Source organism: Zingiber officinale, chromosome 2B, assembly GCF_018446385.1.
Source record: "Zingiber officinale cultivar Zhangliang chromosome 2B, Zo_v1.1, whole genome shotgun sequence".
In the NCBI taxonomy this organism is placed as follows: domain Eukaryota; kingdom Viridiplantae; phylum Streptophyta; class Magnoliopsida; order Zingiberales; family Zingiberaceae; genus Zingiber; species Zingiber officinale.
This window is the reverse complement of record NC_055989.1, coordinates 140903180-140921677: the sequence shown is the minus strand read 5'-3', so window position 1 is coordinate 140921677 and position 18498 is coordinate 140903180.

The following is an 18498-nucleotide window of genomic DNA, read 5'->3' as shown; positions in this document are numbered from 1 at the left end:
GAAGGTGAAACGGCGAATCAGCTCCACGCGAGGATCAAGGGCATCCTCAACGGGCTTCATGCGATAGGCCACCAGATGGAAAATAGAGACTTAATAAGGTACGCATTAAATGCTTTTCCACGTAATAGTTTGTGGGCATCAATCGTAGATGCCTACAAAATCTCTAAAAATCTCTCTAAGTTAAAATTAGACGAGCTTTTCTGTGAATTAGAATTATATGAACAAACTAATGCTGGAGCCGAGAAAGGTATAGCTTTATTTGCAGGTTCCTCCAAAGAAAAGAAGAGAAAGCCTGAATATGAAGAAGATTCCGACCAAGACTCCGAAGACGAAGAACACCTGGTGAACTTGGTAAGAAAAATGTTCACCAGGAGAAAAAGGAGCTTCAGCAAAAAGGACCTTCAAAAGATCAGTTCTCCCTCAGAACAAAAGAACATGACTTGCTTCGGCTGCAATAAAAAGGGACACTACAAGAACGAATGCCCAAAACTGAAGTTCGACAAACCAAAGTCAACCAAAAAGAATGCCCTCAAAGCAACGTGGGACGACTCCTCAGACGAATCGGAGGAAGAAGAGCAGAAACATCAGAGCCACCTCGCACTGATGGCCCGCGAAGCTGAAACAGAAGACGGGTCTGAACCCGAAACAAGCCACGAGTCTGTACTCGTTTCCGAAGGCCCAAATGAGGTATATTTTAATTTAAACAAATTTTTTTTTAGAATTATTTCCTGTTTAAATAGTAAATTAATTAAAATAGAAAATGAAAACAAATCACTTCTTGAGGAAAATCAAAACCTCAAGGAACAAATCAAAAATTTAAATCCAACTCAAGATCTAACACTTGAGGAGGAGAATTTATCATTAAAAAATGATATTAACAATTTAAAAAATATGCTAGAAAAATTTACAACAAGATAAAAAAATCTTGACTTAATCCTGAACAATCAAAAAGCATGTTATAATAAAACCGGACTCGGATACAAGTCGAAATCAAATAAAACTTTTAAGTCATTAATAACTCAGTACAAATCAACTAATCAAGCTTGGGTACCAAAAGCGTGTCTGACCACGCAAGTAGGACTTAATCAATATTATATACCTAAATAAAAAGTATATTATATAAACTCGATTAAACCAAATAAAAAACCAAAATACAAACCTAAAAATTCAAAATTTAAAACTCAACAAAATATAAACTATCACCAAGTTAATTATAACTATAAAAGAAACAGACACAAACCTAAAACGAAAATTTAAATTAAAGGTCAATAATTCAGGGGGAGGCTCCAGAATAGCTGGCACCTCCAAAATTAACTAACCCAGCAGGGTAATTAGGATTAGTTAAAAAGAGACCAAGTTTAACTTGAATCATGGTACTGGTGAAGTTTTTGGATGATAGTACGTTAGGGAAGCTTGGGCATTGCATGTCTAGAAAGATATGGTTTCGATCTGGTGCATTTGGCCAAGTGGAACTGACCGAAGCTACCCTTAAATGAATCATAACCAGTTAGACCAAGATTTAGTACTAAGCTCCGTGGATAGGACTATTCGGAAAACCTCGAAAGGTTGGTTACTACTAATGACGTCCATGTGACTCACCAAGCTTAGAAGTTTATCCGAAGATTGCCTATTTGTGGAGACCAAAGCTAAATCTGAATCTAACACAATTTAAACCAAAACTCCATAATTAAAAATTCAATTTCATCTCACAAAATCATAGGATTCCCTGATTGATAATATAGATCGGGTGAGATGAACAAGGCTTAAATTTGTTTAATTAAAAATTAATTTCAAAATTTTAATTTCAAACTTAAAAATTAATTTCAAAATTTTAATTTCAAACTTAAAAAAAATTAATTTCAAAATTTTAATTTCAAACTTAAAAATTAATTTCAAAATTTTAATTTCAAACTTAAAAATTAATTTCAAAATTTTAATTTCAAACTTAAAAAATTACTTTCAAAATTTTAATTTTAAACTTAAAATTTAATTTCAAAATTTCAATTTCAAACTTAAAAATTAATGTCAAAACCAAACTTAAAAATTAATGTCAAAACTTTAATTTTAAACTTAAAATTAATTTAAATAATGCCTGCTCAAAAATAAAAAGACTAACTTTAAATCCTACTTACTGTAGGAAACCAAGTGGATTTTGGACAGTGGTTGCTCCAAACATATGGCTGGAGATCACACCAAGTTCACTCAACTCACTTACAAAAGCTTAGGAACAGTTGCCTTTGGAAACAACGGCAAACTCAAGGTAATTGGTATAGGTAATATTAAATTAAAAATAAACTTTATAATTACAAATGTTTTACTTGTTGAAAATTTTAAATATAATCTTCTGAGTATAAGTCAATTATGTGATACTAGGTATAAGGTTAAATTTTTATCCACAGAGTGCTTAATCAAACATCTAGATAATCCTACCATAAACCTAAAAGGTTTTAAAAAAGACAACATCTATGCCATCTGTTGGTTGCTACTCGGAAAACCTAGAGGCTCCACTGTACAAAAATTTTGTACAAAGGTTTGAACCTTTTCCTAGTTACCATGTGTTCTTTTAAATTAAATTTTGGATCGCCTGCAGAACTTAACACGTTTGATCCAAAACTTAATCTATTTGTTCTTTTAGGTTTTGACTTGGATCTCCTGCGGAACTTAACACGTTCGACCCAAGTCACCTTAAGTTATTAATTCCATTAAATATTAATTTCCATAATTGGTTCCCAGTACTGACGTGGCGAGGCACATGGCCTTCTTGGATATGGGAGCAACCACCACCGACTAGACAAAACCTTTTATGGAAAGCTAATATTTAATTTCCTAAAATAACTTTAGGTTAACCGAAAAGAACAATCAAATCACAAGGAAAAGAAAAAATAAAAGAACACTATATCGAAAATAAATTCGAAACTCTAGAATCGTATGCCCCTTGTATTTAGTATTATTTCTAAAAATAACTAGTATGATGCGGAAAGAAAAAATACTAGTTATACCTTTTAGAAAAACCTCTTGATCTTCTACCGTATTCCTCTTCTAACCTCGGACGTTGTGTGGGCAACGATCTTCCGAGATGAGAACCACCAAGCACCTTCTTCTTCCTTGCAAGTTTCGTCCATCAAAACTTCTTCTAGGATGAAGAGGTTCGTCCACCACCACCATGCTCCAAGGGATGCTAGAAACAAAGCTTTCTTTCTCTCCGTCTTCTTCTTCTTCTCTAAACTTGATCCGACCACCATATGAGTCTCCACAAGAAGGATGAGGTTCGGCCATCAAAGAGAAGAAAGGAGGAGAGGATGGCCGGCCACACCAAGGAAGAAAAAGAGAGAGGAAAAATAATAGAGTTCTTAGCCATGAAGACACCTCTACCCTCTCTTTTATAATCCTTGGTCTTGGCAAATAAGGAAATTTAAATAAAAAATTCCTTAATTCTTTTGCCATTGATAAGGAAAATTTATTTAATTAAAAATAATTTTTTCTCATCAACAATGTGGCCGGCCACTTTAAACCAAGCAAAGGAAATTTAATTCAATCAAGAATTAAAACTTTCCTAATTTGTTTCCGGAAATTTTATAAAAAATTTCTCTAATAATTTTTCCCTTCATGATGGTCAATAAAAAGGAAATTTTATAAATTAAAATATTTCTTTTAAACATGTGGATAAAAAGAAAGTTATCTTTAAAAATTAAAATCTCCTCCAATCTACAAATAAGGAAAGATATCTAATCTTTTCTTAATCTTTGTAGAAGCTTTATAAAAGAGATATTTAATTTTTAAACTCTCTTTTAAATCATGAACATGATTAAAAGGAAAGTTTTTACCAAAATTAAAATCAACCTTTTAATCTACAAATAAGGAAAGAGATTTAACTCTTCTCTTAATCTTTTGTAGAATCTTATAAAAGGAAAGATTTAAATTTTTAAACTCTCTTTTAAATCATGTTATCCACATAAGAAAATTTTTAAAAATAAAATTCCTTTTTATTTTAATAGGGCCGGCCACATGAATTCACCCATGAACCAAAACATGGCCGGCCCTAGCTTGATCTCTAAGCTAGCTTGGCCGTCCCCCTATAGGATGGGTAAGAAGGTGGGTATGCGGTGGGTATAAATCTCTATATAATAGAGGCTACGATAGGGACCGAGAGGAGGAATTGATTTTGGTCTCCCGATAAAATTAAGCATCCCGTGCTCGCCCCGAACACACAACTTAATTTTATCAATAATAATTCATTCCACTAGAGAACTATTATTGAACTACCGCACCAATCCCAAATTACATTTTGGGCTCCTTCTTATCATGAGTGTGTTAGTCTCCCTGTGTTTAAGATAACAAATGTCCACTAATTAAGTAAGTTACTAACAACTCACTTAATTAATATCTAGCTCCAAGAGTAGTACCACTCAACTTCATCATCATGTCGGACTAAGTCCACCTGCAGGGTTTAACATGACAATCCTTATGAGCTCCTCTTGGGGACATTCTCAACCTAGATTACTATGACACAGTTTCCTTCTATAATCAACAACACACACTATAAGTGATATCATTTCCCAACTTATCGGGCTTATTGATTCATCGAACTAAATCTCACCCATTGATAAATTAAAGAAATAAATATCAAATATATGTGCTTGTTATTATATCAGGATTAAGAGCACACACTTCCATAATAACTGAGGTCTTTGTTCCTTCATAAAGTCAGTATAAAAGGAACGACCTCAAATGGTCCTACTCAATACACTCTAAGTGTACTAGTGTAATTATATAGTTAAGATAAACTAATACCTAATTACACTACGACCTTCCAATGGTTTGTTCCTTTCCATCTTGGTCGTGAGCTACTGTTTATAATTTATAAGGAACCAATTACATGATCTTCTGTGTGTGACACCACACACCATGTTATCTACAATATAAATTAATTGAGCAACTACATTTATCATAAATGTAGACATTTGACCAATGTGATTCTTATTTCTAGATAAATATTTATACCAAAAGCTAGGCTTTTAGTATACAATCTAACAATTTCCCACTTATACTAAAAGACTAAGCCATATCTGCTGCCATACATCTGATTCCCATGCCTTTCAAAAAGCTCTTGCCTTAAGGACCTTAGGTTATCATCTGATGCAATCTAGGCGGCAATAACTTCTCCTCATTATACAATTTCTCGTATTGGGTAGTACTTGCGCTCTATTGTGTTTGCTTGCCTTATAGACTCATGGTTTCTTCGAGTTTGTTACTCCACCATTATTATTACAACAAATTGTAATAATATTTGGACAAACTAGAAATCATATCTAAGTCTATCTTGAGGTAATTAAGTCATTCAGCTTTTATGGCTACCTCAGAGGCTTGCCATATACTCAGCTTCTATGGTGGAGTCCAGAAAAACACCTATGCTTATCACTCTTCCATAGTTATGACTTTTCCTCCTAAAGTAAACACAAAACCCCGAGGTCGACTTATTATTGTCCCTATCCGATTGGAAATCAAAATCCGTGTAACCCACAGGGACCAAATTAACTGCCTTGTAAGCTAGCATATAATCTCTAGCGCCTCTAAGGTACTTTAATATATGCTTTACTGCAGCCCAATGTCCTTGTCTAGGGTTACTTTGATATCTGCTAACTATGCCCTTGGCAAAATAGATTTCTGATCTCGTGCATAGCATACATTAGGTTGTCTAACTGCCGAAGCATAAAGAACTGCCTACATGTCGTCAATCTCCTTTGATGTCATCGGAGACATCTCTTTAGATAAAGACACTCCATGTTTAAAAGGTAAGAAACCTTTCGAGGAGTTTTGCATGCTTAAAACGAGCAAGGATTTTCCAATGTATCAAGCTTGGGATAAGTAAAGTATATTTTTTCTTTCGATCCCTTATTACTTTGATCTCAAAAATATATACATTCTCCCAAGTCCTTTATATCGAATTATTTGGACAACCATACCCTTACTTCTGACAATATTTTGATATTGTTTCCAATTACCAAAAATGTTATCTACGTATAGTACAAGAAATACCACCACATTTCCATCACACCTTTTGTATACACAAGTCTTATCCGTTTACTCAATAAATCTATAGGTCTGGATTACTTTGATAAACCGGATGTTCCAAGACCTTGAAGCTTTGCCTCAGTCCATAGACTGATTGAGCTTGCACACAAGATGCTCTTAGCCCTTTGCAATGAACCCTTCTGGTTGCTTTATATGGATGCTTTCATCAAGACTTCCATTAAGGAATGCTGTCTTGACATCCACTTGCCAAATAGATAAAAGAATCTGGATAGACTTAAGCATGGCTACCAGTGAAAAAGTTTCCTTTTTCATCAAGCCTTGCTTTGAAAGTTACTACCTTCCTTTCTATCCCTCTTTTCCTATTATAGACCTTTTTACACCCAAAGGCTTTTACACCATTTGGTGGTTCTACAAGCTTCCAGATTTTATTAGAATACATATATTCTAATTCTGTTATTCATTACTCTTTGCCAAGATGTTGCATCTTTATCTTGGAGTGTTTCGTCATATGTCCGGAGATCAGGTTCATGTCCTCCAGGGATCGAGTCCAAAAACTCTCCCAAAACATGAATCTTTTTAGGTTGCCTAACAACCCTCCCACTACGACAAGGCACTTTCTGCAATTGTGTATCATTTGTGATACGTGTTGCAGTTTCCTTGTGGTATCTCATCTTGTACAGTTGGTACTAGATTAGACATGCCTTTTATTATTTCCTTAAGAACAAATTTTCTTATGGGCACATGGTTTATTACATAGTCCTTTTCTAAAAATCGGTCATTGATGCTAACAATGACCTTCTGATTTTTAAGACTATAAACCTACTTTCATTTTACTAGGATAACCCACAAACAAGTGAATTCCTGTCCAACTTATCATTGTCTCTCTTCTGCATATGTGCTGGACTACCCGAATCCGAATATGCTTCGAAATAGGCTTACGCCTATTCAACAATTCTATATGAGTAGAGAGTTCTGACTTTAGAAGGTACTATATTCACTCCCGTTTCCAGAGTATATCCTTAAAATGATTTTGATAATATTCTTAATAACTCATCAATCTACTTATTTCCATAAGAGTCCTATACCTTCCTTTTCCTACACCATTCTGTTGGAGTGTACCAGGTGCAGTTAGTTTGGATTGAATCCCTACTTCTGATAAATGACTCCTAAATTCTCCCAAGAGGTACTTGCCACTACGATCTTACCGTAGTGTCTTGATACTTTTACTTTGTCGTTTCTCCACATCAGCCTCGTACTCTTTGAACTAATCAAAGCACTTAGACTTGCGGCACTTCAAGTAAATATATCCGTATCTCAAATAGTTGTCTATAAAATAGATGAAATATTTGAAACAACCTCTTGCCTGAAAACTCATAGGATCACACAAATCAGAATGAACCAATTCCAATATATCTTTGACTCCATACCCCTTAGACTTAAAAGCTTCTTGGTTATTTTTCCTTCCAAGTAAGACTCGTAGGTTAGAAAGATTTCCACTACTAATGAACCCAAAAGTTCATCAGCTACCAATGAATCCTACTCAAGTTAATATAACCTAGCCTTAGAAGCCAAAGATATAATTGGTTCATTTTCGAAGGTTACTTTCTCTTAAAGTTAGAAGATGTGTTACTAATTTCCATTTGTTGCATCGTGAGAGTTATTGGATTTATAAATTGCCAACCAACGTACCAGAACAGATAACTTCCCTCTTTTTCTTAATAACAACTTTGTTATTAAAAGAGGCAGAATATCAAGTTCTTTGAATAGTTTAGAAACTGCAAACTAGTTCTTTCTAAACTTGGTGCGTAAAGACAATTACTCAAAAATCCATGTTTTATTCTTATCAAAAGATAAACATCTCCCACTGCAACAACTACCATTTTTACAGTAGTGCCCATGTAGACAGTGTTTTAATTTTCATTTAGTTGCCTGGTTTCCTGGAACCCTGCAATGAATTGCGGACATGATTAATGGCATCTGTATCTACACTCCAAGTTCTAGTAGATAACACCACTAAACATGTTTCAACTAATAAATTAAATACACCTATATTGTTCTTAGTTCTAAGAAGACAGTTTACCTTAATGTCCAAGTCCTATTTCCAATCATTACAATTGGGATTACTAAGTCTTCCTTATAGTATGACTTCTAGGGGATTGACAAACATTTTAAATCCTAAGAATCATAAAAATACTTGGTCAAGATCAACTCCTTAAAAAAGTCCCCATGAATTTTGTATGCCACGATAGTGTGGACGTATACAAAATCGAAGAGGAGATTTTATTCATTAATTTTATTATCTCGTCAACTTTACTTTATGACGAATAATATTAATAGTTGATCTGTCTTTGATCAAATATTTGGTCAAAAACTTTTGAATTTAAAAAAAAATATTGATTCCTCAAACAATATTATTTAAATTCACCAACACCTCAAACACCGTGAATTTTGCATGCCACGTTAGTGTGGACGTATACAAATTCAACATTTGTAAAATAAGGGTTTTAACCCATTAATTTTATTATCTTGTCAACCTAACTTTTTGAAAAATAAAATTAATAGTTGGTATCATTTGGTCACACAAATAATAGCAGTGACTCCGATGGGGAGGATACTATTAGATGTGTCTAAGTGTATACCATTACTTGACACTAAGTCCATTAATAAGATTATGCCCCTTCCGCTGGGGAAGATCACACGCTCTTAATTAACTTCCTATAGTCATCCAAAAATGGAAGTCTGTTCTAGTGATCCACAAACAAGCTCATCCGTTATGGAGGAAGACACTCAGAGCCAACGCGCAAGCCTGTTTGCATCACTTACAAACCAGTAATGGAGACCATGGGATTTACTTAAAAATCCCTCTCCCACTTAGTTATTTATAAATGAGGAATTTTAACTATGCTAGCCTACTAAATATGTAAACTAACATGCACACACAGCACAATATAAAAGCAATAAATAGAAAATCTAATTTTCAACTATTATGACTTTTATCTCTTGTTGTCCTCCGTGTGTTGTCATCCCAAGTTGCTGCCATATTTGGCCACTGCCACCGGGTCTAGCTGTCGCATCCATCTTGCTCCTAGTTCCGTTACGCCTCTGGTCCTTAGTAGGTTCCACGCTTTGCAAGATTCGATCCGCGACATAAATATAATTTTATATTTTGATCCTATATTCCTCAAAGGAATGTACATGTAAACTAGATCGAACATAAAATAAAATTTACATCCATCGATCCTATATTCCATAAAAGGAATGTACATGTAACTAGATCAAAAATAAAATCCTAATAAAACTAAATACAGCTCCTGCTGTATTTTATAATACAATCATGCACACATAATAAAATGCCCTTGACATGTCCAAGGGTCCAATCATACACATAATAACTATAAGCCATAATAGTTGGATCCTGCATCCACAAAGTTAGCACATCCTACTATTAACCTGCCTAAATTATGTATGACATGTGCATAATTAAACTAATACCAAATATACAGAGGCAAAACCCTAGCTCTGATACCAATTGTTGGTTGCTACTCAGAAAACCTAGAGGCTCCACTGTACAAAAATTTTGTACAAAGGTCTGAACCTTTTCCTAGCTACCATGTGTTCTTTTAAATTAAATTTTGGATCGCCTGCGGAACTTAACACGTTTGATCCAAAACTTAATCTATTTGTTCTTTTAGGTTTTGACTTGGATCTCCTGCGGAACTTAACACGTTCGACCCAAGTCACCTTAAGTTATTAATTCCATTAAATATTAATTTCCATAAATGATTCCCAGTACTGACGTGGCGAGGCACATGGCCTTCTTGGATATGGGAGAAACCACCACCGACTAGACAAAACCTTTTATGGAAAGCTAATATTTAATTTCCTAAAATAACTTTAGGTTAGCCGAAAAGAACAATCAAATCACAAGGAAAAGAAAAAACAAAAGAAAACTATATCGAAAACAAATTTGAAACTCTAGAATCGTATGCCCCTTGTATTTAGTATTATTTCCAAAAATAACTAGTATGATGCGGAAAGAAAAAAAATACTAGTAATACCTTTTAGAAAAACCTCTTGATCTTCTACCGTATTCCTCTTCTAACCTCGGACGTTGTGTGGGCAACGATCTTCCGAGATGAGAACCACCAAGCACCTTCTTCTTCCTTGCAAGTTTCGGCCATCAAAACTTCTTCTAGGATGAAGAGGTTTGGCCACCACCACCATGCTCCAAGGGATGCTAGAAACAAAGCTTTCTTTCTCTCATTCTTCTTCTTCTTCTCTAAACTTGATCCGGCCACCATATGAGTCTCCACAAGAAGGATGAGGTTTGGCCATCAAAGAGAAGAAAGGAGGAGAGGATGGCCGGCCACACCAAGGAAGAAAAAGAGAGAGGAAAAATAATAGAGTTCTTAGCCATGAAGACACCTCTAACCTCTCTTTTATAATCCTTGGTCTTGGCAAATAAGGAAATTTAAATAAAAATTTCCTTAATTCTTTTTCCATTGATAAGGAAAATTTATTTAATTAAAAATAATTTTTTCTCATCAACAATGTGGCCGGCCACTTTAAACCAAGCAAAGGAAATTTAATTCAATCAAGAATTAAAACTTTCCTAATTTGTTTCCGGAAATTTTATAAAAAATTTCTCTAATAATTTTTCCCTTCATGATGGTCAATAAAAAGGAAATTTTATAAATTAAAATATTTCTTTTAAACATGTGGATAAAAAGAAAGTTATCTTTAAAAACTTAAAATCTCTTCCAATCTACAAATAAGGAAAGATATTTAATCTTTTCTTAATCTTTGTAGAAGCTTTATAAAAGAGATATTTAATTTTTAAACTCTCTTTTAAATCATGAACATGATTAAAAGGAAAGTTTTTACCAAAATTAAAATCAACCTTTTAATCTACAAATAAGGAAAGAGATTTAACTCTTCTCTTAATCTTTTGTAGAATCTTATAAAAGGAAAGATTTAAATTTTTAAACTCTCTTTTAAATCATGTTATCCACATAAGAAAATTTTTAAAAATAAAATTCCTTTTAATTTTAATAGAGCTGACCACCTAAGCTTGAGTTCAAGCTAGGGCCGGCCACATGAATTCACCCATGAACCAAAACATGGCCGGCCCTAGCTTGATCTCTAAGCTAGCTTGGCCGTCCCCCTATAGGATGGGTAAGAAGGTGGGTATGCGGTGGGTATAAATCTCTATATAATAGAGGCTACGATAGGGACCGAGAGGAGGAATTGATTTTGGTCTCCCGATAAAATTAAGCATCCCGTGCTCGCCCCGAACACACAACTTAATTTTATCAATAATAATTCATTCCACTAGAGAACTATTATTGAACTACCGCACCAATCCCAAATTACATTTTGGGCTCCTTCTTATCATGAGTGTGTTAGTCTCCCTGTGTTTAAGATAACAAATGTCCACTAATTAAGTAAGTTACTAACAACTCACTTAATTAATATCTAGCTCCAAGAGTAGTACCACTCAACTTCATCATCATGTCGGACTAAGTCCACCTGCAGGGTTTAACATGACAATCCTTATGAGCTCCTCTTGGGGACATTCTCAACCTAGATTACTATGACACAGTTTCCTTCTATAATCAACAACACACACTATAAGTGATATCATTTCCCAACTTATCGGGCTTATTGATTCATCGAACTAAATCTCACCCATTGATAAATTAAAGAAATAAATATCAAATATATGTGCTTGTTATTATATTAGGATTAAGAGCACACACTTCCATAATAACTGAGGTCTTTGTTCCTTCATAAAGTCAGTATAAAAGGAACGACCTCAAATGGTCCTACTCAATACACTCTAAGTGTACTAGTGTAATTATATAGTTAAGATAAACTAATACCTAATTACACTACGACCTTCCAATGGTTTGTTCCTTTCCATCTTGGTCGTGAGCTACTGTTTATAATTTATAAGGAACCAATAACATGATCTTCTGTGTGTAACACCACACACCATGTTATCTACAATATAAATTAATTGAGTAACTACATTTATCATAAATGTAGACATTTGACCAATGTGATTTTTATTTCTAGATAAATATTTATACCAAAAGCTAGGCTTTTAGTATACACTCTAACACCATCAACTTAACCACTTCTTCCATTAAGTGTTATTTAACACAAAAAGAAGAAACATGGTTATGGCATAGAAGAATGTCTCATACCAACTTTAGAAATATAAGCAAATTAAATGGACTAGTGAGAGGCTTACCAAAATTACCTAACATAGATTCAACCATATGTAATGCTTGTCAACAAGGTAAACAAACTAAATCCACTCATAAACCAATAAATCAGCAACAAACTAACTCAATATTAGAACTTCTACACTTAGATCTTTTTGACTCCCATGGAGTCAAATCCATAAATGGAAACTTATACTGTTTAGTCATAATAGATGATTATTCTAGGTTTACTTGGGTAAAATTCTTAAAACATAAAGACGAAACTTTTGAAATCTTTACAAACTTTTGCAAACAGATTGAAAATGAAAAAGATCTTAAAATTAAAAGAATTAGGAGTGACAATGGGGGAGAATTTAAAAATCATAATTTTAACAAATTTTGTCTTGAAAATGGCTACCATCACGAATTTTCATGTCCTAAAACCCCCCAACAAAATAGAATTGTAGAAAGAAAAAATAGAACCTTACTAGAAGCCTCTAGAACTATGTTAAATGAATATAACCTACCTAAATATTTCTGGGCAGAGCCTGCTATGTGCAAAATAGAACAACATTAAATAAAATACATAATAAAACCTTCTTTGAAATATTTTATAACCAAACAACCTAACATAAAATATTTTAAAGTATTTGGGTGTCCAGCCTTCATCCTAAATACTAGAGAACATTTAGGAAAATTCACCTCTAAAGTAGAAAATGAAATTTTTGTAGGATATTCTCTAAATAGTAGGGGTTACAGAATATATAACAAAATTACGCTAAAAATCGAGGAAACCACAAATGTAAAATTTGATGAAACCCAAGGACAAACTCAACTTCAACCTACTGAAATTAATGATTCTGAAGAAACCAATAAATCCCTAGACTATGAAGAAGATGAACACACTCAAGAAAATGAACCCCCTAGAACTATAAAAGTAAATCCTAACCATCCAACTGATCAAATAATTGGTGACCCAGGCCTAAGGGTTCAAACCAGATCATCTTTTAGGAACCTGAGTCAAATCTCCCTGATTTCAAAAATTGAACCCAAAACTGTAGATTAATCCCTACTAGACCCAGACTGGATTATAGCTATGCAAGAAGAACTAGCCCAATTTGAGCGTAATGAAGTTTGGGACCTAGTACCACCACCTAAGAATAAGAAAATAATAGAAACAAAATGGGTATTCAGAAACAAATTAAGTGAAATTAGGGAAATTACTAGAAATAAGGCTAGACTAGTTGCCAAAGGGTTTAGTCAGGTTGAAGGACTTGACTATGATGAGACCTATGCCCCAGTAGCCAGATTAGAATCCATTAGAATGTTACTAAGTTATGCAGCCTACAAGGGATTCAAACTATACCAAATGGATGTTAAGTCTGTCTTTCTTAATGGACTAATTAAAGAAGAAGTTTATGTAGGTCAGCCTCCTAGGTTTGAAAGTCTAGAACACCCTGATTATGTTTTTAAGTTAAAGAAAGCATTATATGGACTTAAACAAGCACCCAGGACATGGTATGAAAGGTTAACATCTTACTTAACATCTAAAGGATTCAACCAAGGTCAAATTGACCCAACCTTGTTTGTTAAATCATTAAATACAGACATATTTATTGCACAAATATATGTAGATGATATAATATTTGGTTCAACAAATTTAGAATTTTTAGAAGAATTTATTAATCTAATGGAAAAAGAATTTGAAATGAGCTTAGTAGGAAAATTAACTTATTTCTTAGGATTACAAATCAAACAAACAAATGAAGGAAATTATATTTATCAACACAAATACACTAAAGAATTACTTAAAAAATTCGGAATGGAAAATACAAAAGAAATAAAAACACCTATGGCAGTAAACATAATCTTAGATAGTGACCCAAATGGAAAACCAGTTGATTTAAAATATTATAGGAGTGCAATAGGTAGCCTACTGTACTTAACTACAAGCTGACCTGATATTTTATTTGCAGTTAGTATGTGTGCTAGATACCAAACTTGTGCTAAGGAATCCCATTTGACACAAGTTAAAAGAATTTTTAGATATCTTAAGGGAACAACAAATGTAGGAATTTGGTATCCTAGGACTAATAATTTTGAACTAATAGGGTATTTTGACTCAGATTATGCTGGATGTAAATTAGACCGCAAAAGCACAAGTGGTGGATGCCAATTATTAGGTTCATCACTTGTCAGCTGGTTTAGTAGAAAGCAACATTGTGTTGCTCTATCTACCACTGAGTCAGAATACATAGCTATAGGCGAATGTGTTGCACAATTATTATGGATGATGCATACTCTAAAAGATTTCAATTTAAATATCACAAATATAAAAGTATTAATTGACAACATAAGTTCAATTAACTTAACCAAGAACCCTGTGCATCATTCAAGAACCAAACATATTGAAATTAGGCACCACTTTATCAAGGATCATGTTACTAAAGGTGATATTGAACTCAAATACATTGAGTCCAAATCAAATTTAGCTGACATTTTCACAAAACCACTCCCTGAAAGTGAATTTAGCAACTTACGTCGAAAATTAGGGATGTGCTTAATAGACTAGGGTTTTTCAAAATCGTTTTCAAAAATTGTTTTAAGATTATAAGTTAAACCTGTTTGTTTTCAAAACTTTCCATTTTTAGATTTTCAAAAATAGTTTTGGCCTTAGACTAGTTTTTGAATCCTTAGAAAGCATGTACCCATAGGACTAGTTTTGAGCATCTCACCAAAACCCTAGGCTTACCTTGCTTGTGTTTTCCAAACAATAGAAAGGGGTGAGATGCATAGGCCACTTGCCTAAGACTGAAGATGCTTATTTCAGTGCATCGACATAAGTCTGGGCGTTAAAAATAAAATATATATTAATCAAGTTAAGATTGACCTTAACTTGACTAACCAAGTGAAAGCTGCTATCTTTTGATAAGTCAGTCAGTAACTAACTGGTTAGATATTTGATTTGATGTCAGGTCCAGGGGGAGGAATCAATTAAAATTTTTCGGTTTTTCACAACATTTTTATTAAAAATTTCTTAAACCTATTTTTTAAAACTAAGTTATTGAATTTCAAAATTAGATTTAACGTAGTTTTGAAAATTGAATTTAAAAATCTAGTTCTGAGAATTTGACTTTACTTAATTCTACAAAAATTAATTTTTGTAAACTAAGCGTAAGTTTATAAACTAAGTCTTTTTAAAATTTTTAATCTTTTACAAACTTAGTGTTGAAAATTAAACTTCAATCAATCTTGAAATATATTTTAAAACTTAGTTTTGAAATTTTGCTTATGTTTGAAAAGAGTTGAAACCTGTTTTAAATTTTTTTTGAAATTTAGAACTTATTCTTAAACCTTAACCTTCGAAGCTATACTTGAAAAATTAGCTATTTTTCACAAAACTTAGCCTTTAAATCTGGAATTTTTTTTATATACATCTATTTTTGAAAACTAGCTCAAAACTTATCTATTTTTACCTAGTTTTGAAAAATAGATCTTTTAAACTTATCTCAAAACTTAGCTCTTTTACAAAAGATAAATTACTAAGTTTAACTCCCCCATATTAACTTGACGTGATTCCTTACTTTGTCTGAAGTCTTTATTTTTTTAAGCATGCTTATTTTTGATGAATGCCAAAGGGGGAGGGTTAGGTGGGTTAAGTTAGCCAAACCAATTGAAAATACAAACTAACTTAAAAACCTCCACATAATGAGGGTTAGGTGGGTTAAGTTAGCCAAACCAATTGAAAATACAAACTAACTTAAAAACCTCCACATAATGAGGTTAGGTGGGTTAAGTTAGCCAAACCAATTGAAAATACAAACTAACTTAAAAACCTCCACATAATGATGTTATCTATTTTTTTTTGCAAATGTCTTCACTAACTTAACCAGGTTGTCATTCCATCAAAAAGGGGGAGATTGTTGGTGCAGTTAGCACTAACGATTTAACCCAGGTTTTGATGAATGACAAATAGGTTAAGTTAGGTTTATTGTTGATCTAACACTCTGATCGAGTGTGCAGGATAAGTCCAGACAGGTCGACGGGTTGACCGGATGTCTGGCACGAAGCCCAGCTAGGTCGACGGGCTGACCGGATAGCTGGCACGAAGTCTAAGCGGGTCGACAGGCTGACCGGATGCTTAGGCACGAAGTCCAGACGGGTCGACGGGCTGACCGGACGTCTGGCAGGTAAGTAAGGTAAGTCACTGGAGGGGAGTGACTGCGAGAACGCGTTCCCAGGAAGGGAACATTAGGTGTCGATCCGGCTTAGATCCATTTCAGATATCTAAGTCGAGATCGTGACTAGATTCCTGTCTCGGAAAGACGGAATCTAAGTCATACTTTTTCTGTTAATTCATACTTTATAAATTGTGCTAACAATCTGTGTTGCAGGATATATTTTGCCTTGGACTAACCTTGTTTTGCAGGAGAAGGAATCTCTGGAAAAAGGTGGTCCGGGCGCCCAGAGGCAACTTTTATCCTCTGCGTCGCCTCGCCACGTGGAGCATCCTGACTGGACTTGCCACGTCGTACCAGGGCGCCCGGAAGGGATCCAGGCGCCCGGAGCAGCATATAAAAGAAGCCCCAGGGGTGGAGCTTCGATATCATCTTAGAATTCCCAGATTGCTTTGCTGCTCTGTGCTCCAGCGACGCTAACAAAGCTCCGACAACGCGCCCTTGCTCTTTAAGCTTTCTTTTCTGTCGGTATAGCTTTGTGTTTTGTTTCATTAGCATTTCTTGCACTCTTTTTGTAATCACATTCGAATTGCTAGTGATTGCCCAACGAAAGTGGTCAAGGACCACGGGCCTTCGAGTAGGAGTCGTCACAGGCTCCGAACGAAGTAAAATCAATTGTGTTCATTTACTTTTCGGCTGCGTACTTTTACACTCGAGTTTTCGAATCGATATTCACCCCCCCTCTATCGAACGATCATGGTCCTACAAAATGTTCTAAGTTTCTATAGATTGAGCCTCCTGATCTGTCTCCCAGGTATATTTTTTCTATAATAATAAGTTGAAAAAAATAGTATATTAAAGGATAAATTTTTTATACAATACTAAATATATTCAATTTACTTATAAAAAATTCTTGATAATAGAAATCCTCCATACATGACTTCATGTAGTGCCATTAACACAGACTCGCTCTTAAATTTTTTGCTTATGTACGTCGCTATCTGATACCCATCCAAAATAAAATTGCATGAAAAAATATTAAGGTATGAGAAATATGTTATAAATAAAGTCATATATGAATTTGAATTACTAATAACAAAAATACTTATGACTCTCCAACAACCCTTAACACTCTATGGCTATGGGATCAGCCTGATCTGACATGATAATATATGTAAAATAACATTACAATCGCATAATATTATATTACTAACATGATGATATATGTAAAAAATAAGATGGAACCATAACTCACTTGATGAACATAATGCTAATATTTAATCATCATTACAATCTAAATCATGAATATTAACAGTTTCTAAGTTCTCATTGTTAGACTATGTTAGTTGAACAAACTCCTTATTGTTGGACATCTCTCTATCATTATCTCTTCATAAGCGACATTAACATCTACAAGTACTTAGAATGTGGATTAAAGATGTAAATCAACTAAATGTCTCTCCACTTCGTCATTCTGAAATGCATTAGTGTTTTAAATAGTGATGGTTTGACATTCTATGGTCGAGCGAGACTTCATTCGACAAACATCCAACCATTCACTATATCTTCTTTTCTTCATAAGGTATTTAAGATAGAAAACTTGACCTACTTGTATTGCGAAAATGAAAAATTTAACCTTGTTGAATCTTTTGTTTGCATTAACCTCAACTAAATTATAGTTTTCATATATTCTGGTGCTTATTCTTGGAGTTGGATTATATAAGTGTAGGATCGAAAAGAATTTAGATATCTCCACAATGGCATTATATTGTCCACTTTGGGCCTAAGCCCTCATGGTTTTGCTCTTGGGCTCTACCCAAAAGGCCTCATGCCAATGGAGATATCTTTCTCTTATAAACCCATGATCTTTTCCATGTGTTTTCAATGTGGGACTATATTTGCAACCTTGCAACCCCAACAATCCCCCCTCAAACAAAGGACCACGGGCTTCCCACATCCGATCCTCGACCCACCAAGTCTTCCTGCCCCTCGGTCTACCCGACCTATTAGGACTTCCTTGCCTAATCGCAACTAGGACTTCCTGCCCCTCAGTCTACCCGACCTACTAGGACTTCCTT